At 34.2% G+C, this 12,912-nt stretch overlaps 1 protein-coding gene and 1 long non-coding RNA gene across 2 annotated transcripts in view; one reads left to right on the top strand and one right to left on the bottom strand.

The window, feature by feature from the left end:
* The window catches only part of LOC126969917 (uncharacterized), a 433,182-nt gene that overhangs the window by 135,738 nt on the left and 284,532 nt on the right, over positions 1-12,912 (bottom strand). The window lies entirely within an intron of this gene.
* Positions 7,115-12,912, top strand: part of LOC126969963 (uncharacterized) — a 271,229-nt gene continuing 265,431 nt past the window's right edge. The window contains exon 1 of the long non-coding RNA XR_007730508.1: positions 7,115-7,165. This is a non-coding gene — a long non-coding RNA (uncharacterized LOC126969963). The remainder of the gene's footprint in view (positions 7,166-12,912) is intronic.

Here is a 12,912-nt window from a genome sequence, read left to right as displayed (position 1 = left end):
TATATTTGAATCGCTTGTAATGATATTTTGTTTTATTGTAACCATATAAGTTTTAAATACATGAATAAGATACATTAAAGCCTTATTTATTGAGTGCTTATGTTATTATGATCCACATAACTATTCAATCCTCGCAACTGACAAGACCCTGTTCTCAACTAATATGAATACAATCGAGATACAGAATTATTTGAACAAAATCGATCCCAGTATTAAAAATAATGTTTACGCGGCAAACCGATTGCCGATATATGTTGTAACGCCCTGTTATATTGTCAGCAATTTAGATAGTGATAATAAGCCAGGCACTCACTGGGTTGCAATACACATTGATGAGCAGGGTATTGGACAATACTTCGATTCATATGGTCGTCCACCTCAGGGATTCCAGCTGATGTTTTTACAAAGGAATTGCAGAATGTATAACTACAATACTGCAAGAGTACAGAATGAATATACCGCAGTGTGTGGCGAGTACTGCATAATGTATCTATACTTTAAGTTTAATAAGAAGAGTTTGAATGATTTCATCAAATATTTTGAAAATGATACAATCTGCAATGATGTTTTATTATATACTTTATTTAAATCATGTTTTAAAAATAAATAATAAATACAGAAACTGTCTTTTTAATCGTAGTAACGAATGTGATAGAGGTAATTAGTAAATTACCTGTATCACGTTCATGGAAATTTAGACATTGAGTCGCTCACCAATCATTAGCTAAATGACCAGTGATTATTAATGATTATGGATCTGTTTAATTTAAAATGCTAACTTTGAAACTATAAGAGATATCGAAAAACGGATCAGCGCAATCGCTCGGAAATACATCAAAACCCCCAGTTTGACACCAAACTTCTTTTTTTTTTTTTTTAGTAGGCATCACGAGCAAGTGAGCCAGAATCGAGGAGCCAGAACCGGCGAATCCCTACTACTGTGAGCCAGAACCGGCGAATCCCTACTACTGACGTTCAGCTGATGGTGATTGATACGCCCCGACTATTACAATGCAGTGCCGCTCAGGATTTTCGAAAAACCCAAAAATTCTGAGCGGCACTACAATTGCGCTTGTCACCTTGAGACATAAGATGTTAAGTCTCATTTACCCAATAATTTCACTAGCTACGGCGCCCTTCAGACCTAAACACAGTAATGTTTACACATTACTGCTTCACGGCAGAAATAGGCGCCGTTGTGGTACCCATAATCTAGCCGGCATCCTGTGCAAAGGAGCCTCCCACTGTTAAATGCTAATGTAGATCATATATTTTTTTTTGGTTTTTATGATTCTCTTATTTTAGAAGTTACAGGGCCCTCCCCTGTACCTGGTACTCATTTTACCACTTTGGAAGTGTCTCTCACGCAAACTATTCTGTTTAGAAAACAAATGATATTAGAAACCTCAATATAACTTTTAAAGGCCTATCCATAAATACCCACGCGTATGGGTTTGGTTTAAAATATTTTTTGAGTTTCTGTTCTAAGAATCTAACTTCCAAAAATTATTGTTTGTTTTCTATTTTTATGTGAAAATGTTAATGCGGTTCACAGAATACATCTACTTACCAAGTTTTAACAGTATAGTTCTTATATTTTCGGAAAAAAGCGTCTGTGACATACACGGGCGGACAGACAGACATGACGAATCTATAAGGGTTTTTGCCATTTGGCTACGGAAGCCTAAAGAATTATGTACGTATTCGGGAATTATGTAGTTTAAAAGCCACCGGAAATGTGTAATAACGAACTCCGAATAATATTACTTACTAATAAAATGATAATTATTAATAATTGCCAATTTTGTAAAGTATTAACATTTATATAATATATTATCCTTAAGAGATATATAATATATGTATGTCATCTCGGACTTTTCTGTAGACCTATATAAGATATCTAAGTACACAATTTCATCATACATTATTATGTTATATCTCAGTGTTTTCGTTGAAAGCTCCCAGACGGCTTACTTTTTTTCCGACACCTCCAACAAGTATCGTTAATGTTTACAAATACATACAAAAATTTAACAAATTTGGAATTATAAAACTTCTTTGAGAACTACGCTATCTATTTGTGAAATAGCATGAAAATCGGTGCAGTAGTTTATGAGTTTATCACGAACAGACAGACAGATAGAGGCGGCCGAGGACTTTATTTTAGTAGTGATCACAAATATTAGTAAAAGTGGAGTCATTCTAAAGATATCTTAAAGTAGACCCTTCGCTATTAAACGATAAAGTTTGCTTTTTTCGTGAAATGAAATACCAGGCACAATAGTCTTTGGCACAAAAACACTACCGGGTATCGGACATAAAAAAAACAGCACATCTTGAAGATCCTCATTAGAAAAATGGTAGAGATTATATCAATTATTAAACAGACACCAATCCTTGACCAGTATACAAAGTTTCAAATAAATCCGAGGCTTTGAAGGCACCAAAATTACGTTCAAAGATTTCCTTACATACAAACAAACATACTGTTTAAATTAACTAAAATATTCTACTAATACTATCTCTAAATACTAATTTATTCAAACAAAACAAATCTTATAACTATCAAACTATCATTAGGGAAAGCGTACCAAGAATAATGGCAGAAATAGCTGCCAGCGCTTGGGTATCCAGTAGCCTTATTGAGGCGCGAAGATAGTATTTTGAACATTCTCCGCGTCTGGGCCCAACGGGCCAAGTGTCTCGACACCAAACGGCACAAAGATGTATGACTCACTGAGACCAACATATTTGCTTGCTGTCTTCGGCAGTCGAAGCAGCAGCCCCAGCACTGTTTCAATTATTGTATTGACAAAGTTTCAATTCAAGTCAACATTTTTACGGAGGGTAAAAATCATGTGATGTGACATCACTTATTGAAACTCAAAAACTACCACCCATTCCAAAATTAATGCCTCAGACCAGAGAAGAATGGGCGCAACAAACTCAGCCGGCTTAATTTTTTGTTTATAAAATGTTAACAAAGTAATATAGTACAATTAAACTTATTATTTAATAGCCTGAGGGCGGTCACTCTATTCCCAATCTGTGGCATCATTAAGAAAGTCATTTATGTTATAGTAACCTTTACCACACAATTCTTTTATGTAGCGTAATACGTTTGTAATAAAACTAAATGAAAAACAATGTGAGCATATCCATACATATATATATATATATATATATATATATATATATATATATATATATATATATATATATATAAAGCAAAAGCGCAAAAGGTTTGCTGGATAACTTTCAGTACTCGACTCAATCTTATATCTTTAAACTTTTATAATCTGAATCTCCGAAACAGCTCCAACGATTTTCATAAAATTTTGTGTACAGGGGATTTCGATAAATCGGTCTAGATAGGTTTCAATTTAAAAAAAGTAGTTTTATCCGTGTTTTAATGAGAGACAGGTACAAAAACATTAGAATACAAAGGTAAATTTCGCCAATATACACATATACACAAGACGTATAATAGCTCAGATGGGAAATTGGGTGATCCGGAAAGCAGACGACCCCGGTTCGAATCCAGAAGTCCTATTAGTTTTTTTTTTTGTTCAAGTTTTGTACATTCTTAAAAATCCGAGCAAGGCTCGGTCGTCCGGATATTATATCTTTAAACGAGCAATTCTTGTACATGAATCTCGGAAACGGCTCCAACGATTTTAATGAAATTTAGTATGCAGGTAGTTTCGGGGGCGAGAAATCGATCGAGCTAGGTTTAAATTTTAAAAATCTAGTTTTATCCGTGTTTTGATGAGAAACTGCTACAATAACATTAGAATACAAAGGTAAATAAATTTCGCTACTATATACAAGACTATAATAGCTCAGGGTCATTGGGTGATCCGGAAAGCAGAAGACCCCGGTTCGAATTCAGATGTCTTATGAGTTTTTTTTGTTCAAGTTTTGTACCTTCTTAAAAATCCGAGCAAGGCTCGGTCGTCCGGGTTTTTTTTAATAATGAGAGCATTGTTACTATATTTACATTCGCTATGTTGTGAATAAATTTATACTTATATAAAAAATATCGATATAAAAGTTACACAACGACGCGTAAGGTATGGAAAGCGGGAAATTGTGCGGACAATTTTGGCGAGATCTGTGCATGCATCGCATCACGTTGGTACAGACAGAAAAAATGAAACTAAAATGCCGGGTTGCGTGGTAAAACTTTGTAAAAATAATACAACAAGAAACAAGAATGAAACTGGGATCACGTCATATCGTAAGTATTTAGTATTTCATTAAATTCAATGTAAAATAACACGAAGTAAATGATACAAAATTTGAAAGATGCCATTGAGTGTCAAGACGCCACGCACACAAGCATATAATAGTTGCCGTAATAAAAAAGCTATTGTTCTTAGTTAGTGCGGTATCTAGTTGTAGCACAGCGGAGACCAAATCATATTGTAAGATAGATTACTAGAAGATTATTAGAAGATTTTACCTTCAAAAAGAGCGCATACTCCTTAAAGGCCGGTAACGCTACTATGATTCCTCTGGTGTTGCAAGAGATTGTGGTCGGCGGTGATCACTTAACACCAGGTGACCCGTACGTTCGTTTGTCCTCCTATTCCATAAAAAAAAATAAGATTTATACTTATAATATCTCTCATCGTTACGGCAGCGTTATTAAGAAACGTTTTCATTCGTTCATATTTTTCTGTGATTTTTGGGACTAAGTTTTTAAATTTTCTTCATTTTAAAAATCTTTTGTTAACTTACCTACAGCCTTTGCACTCACAATTAATTTTGGAGCTTGGTATTACTTAAGTGTATTGGTAACAGAATTTTCAAAATTGGTTAAGTAGATCCAGAGATTATTACCCCTTACAATATCACAAACTATATTATTAGTATAGATTACTACTGTTATCTGTTATCTTTATTTTCTGTTAATTCTACTATTTCCCCCATGAGACAGGCATCGCCTAGTGTGGGGGTCAGTATAAAATGTTAATTTGTACATGAAAAGTGCGAAATAAATGATTTTATATTTTTTTGTTTTTATTTTTATTAATTTTATATTTTACCTAATTCTGCTAAAATAGCGCCATTATGTTCAAGATATTTTCAAACGTTAACTTGTCACCATAACTCCTACTGTTGAAATATATCGGGAACCGAAATTAAAATTAATGAATTTAAATCAAATATATAAATATAACAGTTATTATTATAACAATTTTAACTAAGGATTTATATACACAAAAAAAAATCCTCAATATTTGCTTAATAAAAGCTAGAATAAAATATGGAACAAGAAATATAATGTACGAAAGGGCAAAATTGTATAACAACAAAAGATATAAAAGAATTACAATCATTAAATGTTTAAAAAAAACGTTAAAACACCACATTTTGAAGGATTTCTGAAAACTTATTTGTTAGACCGCTTCCGGCTATGACTATGAACGAGACCTTAATAAACAAATACCCTCATAGCTGTCATTATAACAAATAATAAAATAGTGTATTTATTTCATTTATTACTGTAAACATTTATTTTATACGTTACCCACCTATTTCGTTATTCAAAGTCAAAAAATCTTTATTCACTGTAAAACTTTATAAGTTATTTAGTGCAAGTCAGGATGAAGTACAAAAGCTATAATAGCAGTCAAATGAGTATAACAATATTCATTAACAAAATTTAGAACATTAATACCAACTATCTTTATCATTCAAATAATCTTTCACATTATAATAGGCCTTAGATGTTAATTTATTTTTTACGACACATTTAAATTTTTTAATAGGTAATATTTTAATTTCATTTGGGAGTTTATTATAAAATATAACACAATCCACTTTAAAAAATTTAGCAATTTTACGGAGCCGAGTAGATGGAATTGCGAGTTTATGTTTGTTTCGAGTATTGACACTGTGTACATAACTATTCTATTTAAATTGGCTAATATTTTTATGAGCGTATAGGAGGTTCCCGTATATGTACTGGCAGTGTACTGCTTTGATTAATGTATTTGCCTAATTAGTATTTATTGTAACTTTGTAAATAAGTAATTATTGCAACTTTAAATATCACGACTAAAATTATATACCTATAGTATATACACTACCATTTGCCGCTCAATATGTCTATCATATTAGTTTAAGTATCTCAGTGAATTTGTATTTTTTTTGAGTTAATAAATATTCGGAAATCAAACCTTGTGATACCGACCGTACTTATAAAACAGAAGCGTGCCCACGGGTGCCCGCCCGATGCGTGCCACCGTGAAATTGTCGCACTCTTGCTTTCTCGTCGATGCGAGCTAGATATGTGACGTCACGAGTCCTTTCGCTGTAATTGTCACTGTCATTGACTCGGTGTACGACCTGCGCCGGCGCACAATGCCCTGCTATCTGTGACATCAACATATCATCGCATTCAGGGATAAGTATCTGCCATAGCAAGTGTCGGAAATTGCCAGAGTGTTTTACATTAAGGAGAATTTGTTGAAATGTACTTTCTAATCTTTCTAACAGCGTATGCATCAGAGCTGAGCCTATCTGCTAGTTGGGCAATATTTGGATCCCACTGAAGATTTTTATTTACTGTGATATCCAAGAAGACCGTAGTGTCTAAGAATACGCCCCTCGCCAAAGTTCTACTGCGTTCCAAAGTTGTTAAGACTAGTTGTGCAACAAAAAAGTGTCAGTGGGGCGATTGCAAACATTTACACGTGGAAATATGATGAAAACTATAATACTGATAATATTGCAATGACAATTTTTCGTGGCAGCCATCTTGCATATAACAAAAGATTCCATATCTTGCCATCCCGAGAACCTTGGAATCGATATCAATATTGTTGCAATGATAAATATGGCAGGGGGCCATTTTGGATTTAAAAAGTCTATATTATGTATAGTATTTACACACGTATAATCTCAACTGAAAAATTTATTGATAGTTAAATGTTTGATTTTACTCCTCATAGTTATTTTAAACCAGGGCTACAACTAAAAATCGTTTTTCAAGGTGTAAACTCCAAAAGAATTTACAATGTCGTGTGACGCGATAACTTATCGCCAATTTCTGACGCGAAGCAGTAATGTGTCATCAATACTGTGTTTCGGTCTGAAGGGCGTCGTAGCTAGTGAAATTACTGGGCAAATGAGACTTAACATCTTATGTCTCAAGGTGATGAGCGCAATTGTAGTGCCACTCAGAATTTTTGGGCTTTTCAAGAATCCTGAGCGGCACTGAATTGTAATGTGTAGGAAGTATCTATTACCATCAGCTGAACGTCCTGCTCATCTCGTCCCTTATTTTCATTTAAAAAAAACTTAGTACCCATTTATAATTAACAGCAATCTAACTTATTCATATGTACTATGGGATCTTCTTGTTGTAGATCAAAGACAGGTAAACCATAGCTTAAAACTTAAAAAGCCGACTAACTTGATTGTCTACTCATATTTACGCAGTAGTTTTTCATGGGTTTAAACCTGTGGATGAAATTTAATACCTACTTGCCTTCCTGAAAACGTGATAAGAGTCGGGGCGATGCGTAGAGTCGTCGCTTCATTGTGTCTCTTCTACCGCATCTATCACAGGGGGTGTTCTGAAGAGCTGTTTGACTTGATTCCTGCCGCCGATTTCAATGCACCACATTTTGCAAACCAAATTATAACAACATACATTATCAGACCTACAACTGTAATGGTAGATGTCTGGCAGCAGTCATGGAAATCGGAATAAATCGAATCGGTCAAAGTAAAATAAAATCTATTTAAATAGGTAATATACAGGATGTCCCAAAGTTATGGGACATGAAGGGAAAGTACCTTAAATATCGTAGATAGGGTATTTTACTGAAAGAAGACTTTATGTTATTTTTGAAAGTTAGTAATTCTGCAGTCAAAGATTTTCAAAAAATTACTTGCCTCGTTTCGGAATCGAACCGACTTAAATGTAAAAAAACACCCCTACCTTTATGATGCCTATCGAAAGAATGGTCAAAAACATAGTATAGCGTAAACTATCCTGACAGACAAACATTCTTTTAAAATTCTTTCAATTGGCATCATAAAATTGGTTTTTTATTACATTTAAGTCGGTTCGATTCCCAGACGAGGCAAGTAGTTTTTAGAAAATCTTTATATGTGGAATTACTAACTTTTAAAAATAATATAAAGTCTTCTTTGAGTAAAATACCCTATCTACGATATTTAAGGTACTTTCCCTTCATGTCCCATAACTTTGGGACGCCCTGTATAGGCTTTTGAATTGTCACCAATGACGTTCTAAAGAACGTCATCGATTGTCACTATAAATATTTCTTTTCAAATTACTGAATCTACCATATGTTCGGAAAAAGTAGAGCTCGTGAGAAGAACAAACAAGAATCCGAATGTTAGGTTAAAGTCTACAGAACGTACTTCGATTTTGCTCAGACTTTACTTAAGTAAAACTTAGCTGAGTGTAAGCTTAGTATAAATCTTTGGTTTCGCTTTTATAGTAATTTGGCATTTGAAATTATACGGAGCTTAAACTAAGACAGCACAATGCAAAAGTCAAGTTTCCGTTTTATTACACTAGACTAAGTTATACGTAAGTAAAGTCTGAGCAAGGTCTCAGTACGCTCTATATGTCTCTCCCTTAGTATCGATTAAAGTTATCACTACAAGCCGTCTGTTTACCTTCGAAATGTGGCGCCGCCGAAAATAAGCATTAAAATGGATATAAAAAGTTAGAAATGAAACCGTACTTCAGCGCGTTTTTAATGCACAGAGATAAAGCAAATGAAGGAAAAAATGTGTACACATTCCTTAAAGGCAACGCTCCTGCGATTCCTGTAGTGTTGCAAGAGAATGTGGGAGGTGGTGATCACTTAACACCAGATGACCCTTACGCTCGTTTGTCTTAAAACGCATAAAAAGGCATTTATTTTCTCAAAATTGATTCCTTTAGAATTATTTTTGATCATTTCTAATAACTACTAGATACTACTACCGCTTTGGAAACAAATGGCGCTCTGAGAGAGAAGAAGAAAGCAAGAAACTCTCCCAGCATTCCTTTTTTTGCGCTCATTTCAATAAAAATATACAATATTGTACAGTCATTTCTATCGCTATAAAATAATCACAATCTAGTCCCAGGCTGTCCGATCATTTAGATATTCAGCAGTGGAGTAATAGGATTTACGACAGAGCCATTTTCTTATAAAACATTTAAATCTATTTATAGATAATGCCTGAACAGTGGCTGGGACTTTATTATAGAAGTGTATACATTTACCCTTAAAGCTATTATGTATCTTATGAAGCCTACTAGAATTAGTTACAAGCAATCCCTTATTTCTAGTGTTATAATAATGAAAATCACTATTAAGAGCAAAAAGTCTTCTTCTACCAATAAAAACAATCTTGGCTATCTGATGTCCTATAAGCTACTTAAGCTCATTATTATGGGCAAGGTTACGAGACATCCGGGAGTGAAACGGCATAGGGACGGTTTCAAAAAGCTGACGGCAACCTTTATGACTGAGAGGTTGTTCTCTGGGGGAAGGCTGTTTCAACATGCTACTTCAAAAAATATTCTGGATTCATCAATTAGGCATTTATTTGGTATTAATCTTACAAAATCAAAACAAATCAATTACAAAATACCAATGGGAGGCTTCTTTGCACAGGATGCCGGCTAGATTATGGGTAGGTACCACAACGGCGCCTGTTTCTGCCGTGAAGCAGTAATGTGTAAGCATTACTGTGTTTCGGTCTGAAGGGATCCATAGCTAGTCAAATTACTGGGCAAATGACACTTATAAAAATAAGGGACGAGACGAGCAGGACGTTCAGCTGATGTTAATTGAAACGTCCTGCCCATTACAATATAGCGCCGCTCAATATTATTGAAAGACCTAAAAATTCTGAGCGGCACTACAATTGCGCTTGTCACCTTGAGACATAAGATGTCAAGTCTAATTTGCCCAGTAATTTCACTAGCTACGGCGCCCAGCCTGGTGCAACTCTCTAATAAACTCGAATATGTATGGTATTGCGCTAAAAATAATGGCGGCAAACGCTGTCTCGCTCTAACATATATTCGACTCTTTTGTTTGTTTTGGTTTGAGTGTCATGTGACATGTCATTCATTCAAAATAAAAGTTTTTTAACATTTTTTGTTACAAATTTTCGTTTTCTTTTAGTTTATTCGTGTATTATTCAGGGTAATGTGCTTAATTATTTATACGTATGTATAATAAATGTGTAAAATATGTGGTTTAAAATCTGGCTGGTCAGAAGAGAATTTTCATGGCTAAATTCTTTTTGGATATAGAAACGTAAGCACTTATGAACAAATAATAAGCTAATAAAGAATGCCTAAAGTGACTAAAAGTGATAAAGTATTGATTTAATTCATCTAGAATAAAAATTATAATATTATAATCTGTGTGTAGTGTTTGACACTTTTTTATCGATTGTCGATATTTTATTTTAAATTATTATTAAATTGATTTTTATTTATTTCATTTTTACAGTATCTATATTTTTGATTAATAAGTTTATTACCTTTTAAATCCTTTTTATTATATTATTTTTTGGTTATGATGTTCAAAAAAATATTTAAAGCCTAAAAATTAGGGTTAACTAAGTTCTGCTAATATGTATTCTGTTATAATTTCAGATTCAGGACCCACGCCTACGACTTTATTGCAACATCTGAAAAACGAATACCAAAGACTGTCTAAACCGAAACTACAACGCAAAACAAAACTATTAATAAAATATAAATTACTAGCTGACCCGACAGACGTTGTTCTGTATATAATAAATAAAATAATGTTTTTTATGAATTTGTCAATAATATATAATAACATCAAGAATTACTTTGTAAAATATGCACCCTGTTGTTATAATGAAATTGTTTCACAGCAGAACTGTCAAACCGTGCGTCAATAAATTCTCTCATAGAAATTATGTATCACATCACATCAAAGAAAAAACAAAATTTTTGTTGTTTTTATTTAATTCCAAGCATTTTCATATTAATTAACCTCTTAAACCTTCTCTGGACTTCAATGGAATTCAAGACCAAAATTAGCCAAATCGGTCCGGCCGTTTTCGAGTTTTAGCGGGACTAACGAACAGCAATTCATTTTTATATATATAGATGTTAATTGTTTTTTTCTTTGAGATAACTAAAACGTATCCCTTAGATTAAACTAGTTAGACTTTGCTTAGGTCAATATTAAAATTAACAAGAGAGAACCTTAAAATTAGATATTATTTATATTAATTTATATATATATTAGTTAATTATCGATAAAAATTATGTATTGATTCCAACCCTATATATTTATTATATTGGCAGCTCTGATATTACGTCATTAGTTGATTATGTTGGTATCAAGATTTAGTGCAATACAATACAAGCGACATTACTCATTATTTTGTACGGCACTCCCATTTCTTGAACGTAGTGTTTAAATTCTCTTTGAAGACGCCTTTCAGATCGAAACACAGTTATGCTTACACATTACTGCTTCACGGCAGAAAAAGGTGCCGTTGTAGCACCCATAATCTAGCTGGCATCCTGTAGAAAGGAGCCTCCCACTGGTAATGTAGAAAGAATTCTCTCCTTTATAAGTTGCTTGAATATTATTTTATTTCACATAATTTTTTCTGGCTGTACTAAACTAACATTTTATAGAGTGACGCGAAACAGGAATAAAAATAAACGTCGGACGAAACAGGAATGTGGGATGAAAACCCGGGGCGAAACAGGAACAAATTTTTCTAGTTTTTGCTTGCCATCAGGTCAGTTGTGGCGGGTCTGAATGTTACTTTCGTGTTCGCGGAGTAGAACGGGTGAAGATGAGTGTGAAACTAGTATCACGCACCAGATACCGCGATGATTGGATCATCTTGTGCTAAAGTTTAATACATCGCTGCTCTTGTAAGCAAATGTGCGTATTTGAAAGATTTTCTTAAATGTATGTCCGGATGTTTGAATTGTTGTTATTATAGAGATTTTGCCGTTCCCAATATCCTTTCTATCTCTTACTTGAGATAAAAATCGTAACTATCGTTGACTTTTCTGCCCCAATAAACTTATCGACAGTAACTCACCTTATCCGTACACGCTGTCTGTCAATGGGACGACGTATAGCTTACCAGCGATAGAAGTTTGTATGGAAATTGCAATTCACAGGTCGCAATATAAGGCGGGTCTTATCGGGTACATTGGGACAGCTTCAGATTATTGACAGCTAATTACTGACAGTAGAAGGTAGTAATTTATCTCTATCTGTAGATAGTATATTGAGAACGGCCGATACACAACTCATCAAACCAAGGGAGTGGAATCGCACTTTCTCCTGAGTGAAATCACTAGGCTACGGCGCCCTTCAGACTGACATACAGATGGCAGAAATAGACGCCGTTGTGGTACCCATAATGTAGTCTAATCCCGGTGCAAAGGTGCCTCCCATTAGTATTTTGTAATTGATTTGTTTTATTTTGTAAGATTAAAAATAAAACCAGAATATTCTTTGAATAAGCATGTTGGGACAGTCTACCCCCAGGTATGAAGGTTTGGCGGCGTCGTGAGCTGGGTCGTCTCCTTTCTTCAAATATGTGCGAAGGGAACAATGGCTGGTCGATGCGTCAAGTCGTGAACCGGTGCTGCTTGTGGCCCCAGGTCGACCTGTTACAGTTAATAAATCATTGTATTTGTTGGATGAGATTACTAATTATAACAATAATCACGACCATCATGTTCACGAAGCATCCTTACACAAACAATGAATTCAAGCTCTAAAGGTTGATGCATCCAATACACGATAATTTATATTTATACAGTCTCTTCATTACTTTCTATGAAATACTAGCTAACCTTGAGCTAACCCATCAAACGTTGTATTGCCATCACAGTTAACATCT

Source organism: Leptidea sinapis, chromosome 19 (assembly GCF_905404315.1).
Source record: "Leptidea sinapis chromosome 19, ilLepSina1.1, whole genome shotgun sequence".
NCBI lineage: Eukaryota > Metazoa > Arthropoda > Insecta > Lepidoptera > Pieridae > Leptidea > Leptidea sinapis.
The sequence above is the reverse complement of the archived record's forward strand: the minus strand, read 5'-3'. Positions and strand labels throughout refer to the sequence as shown.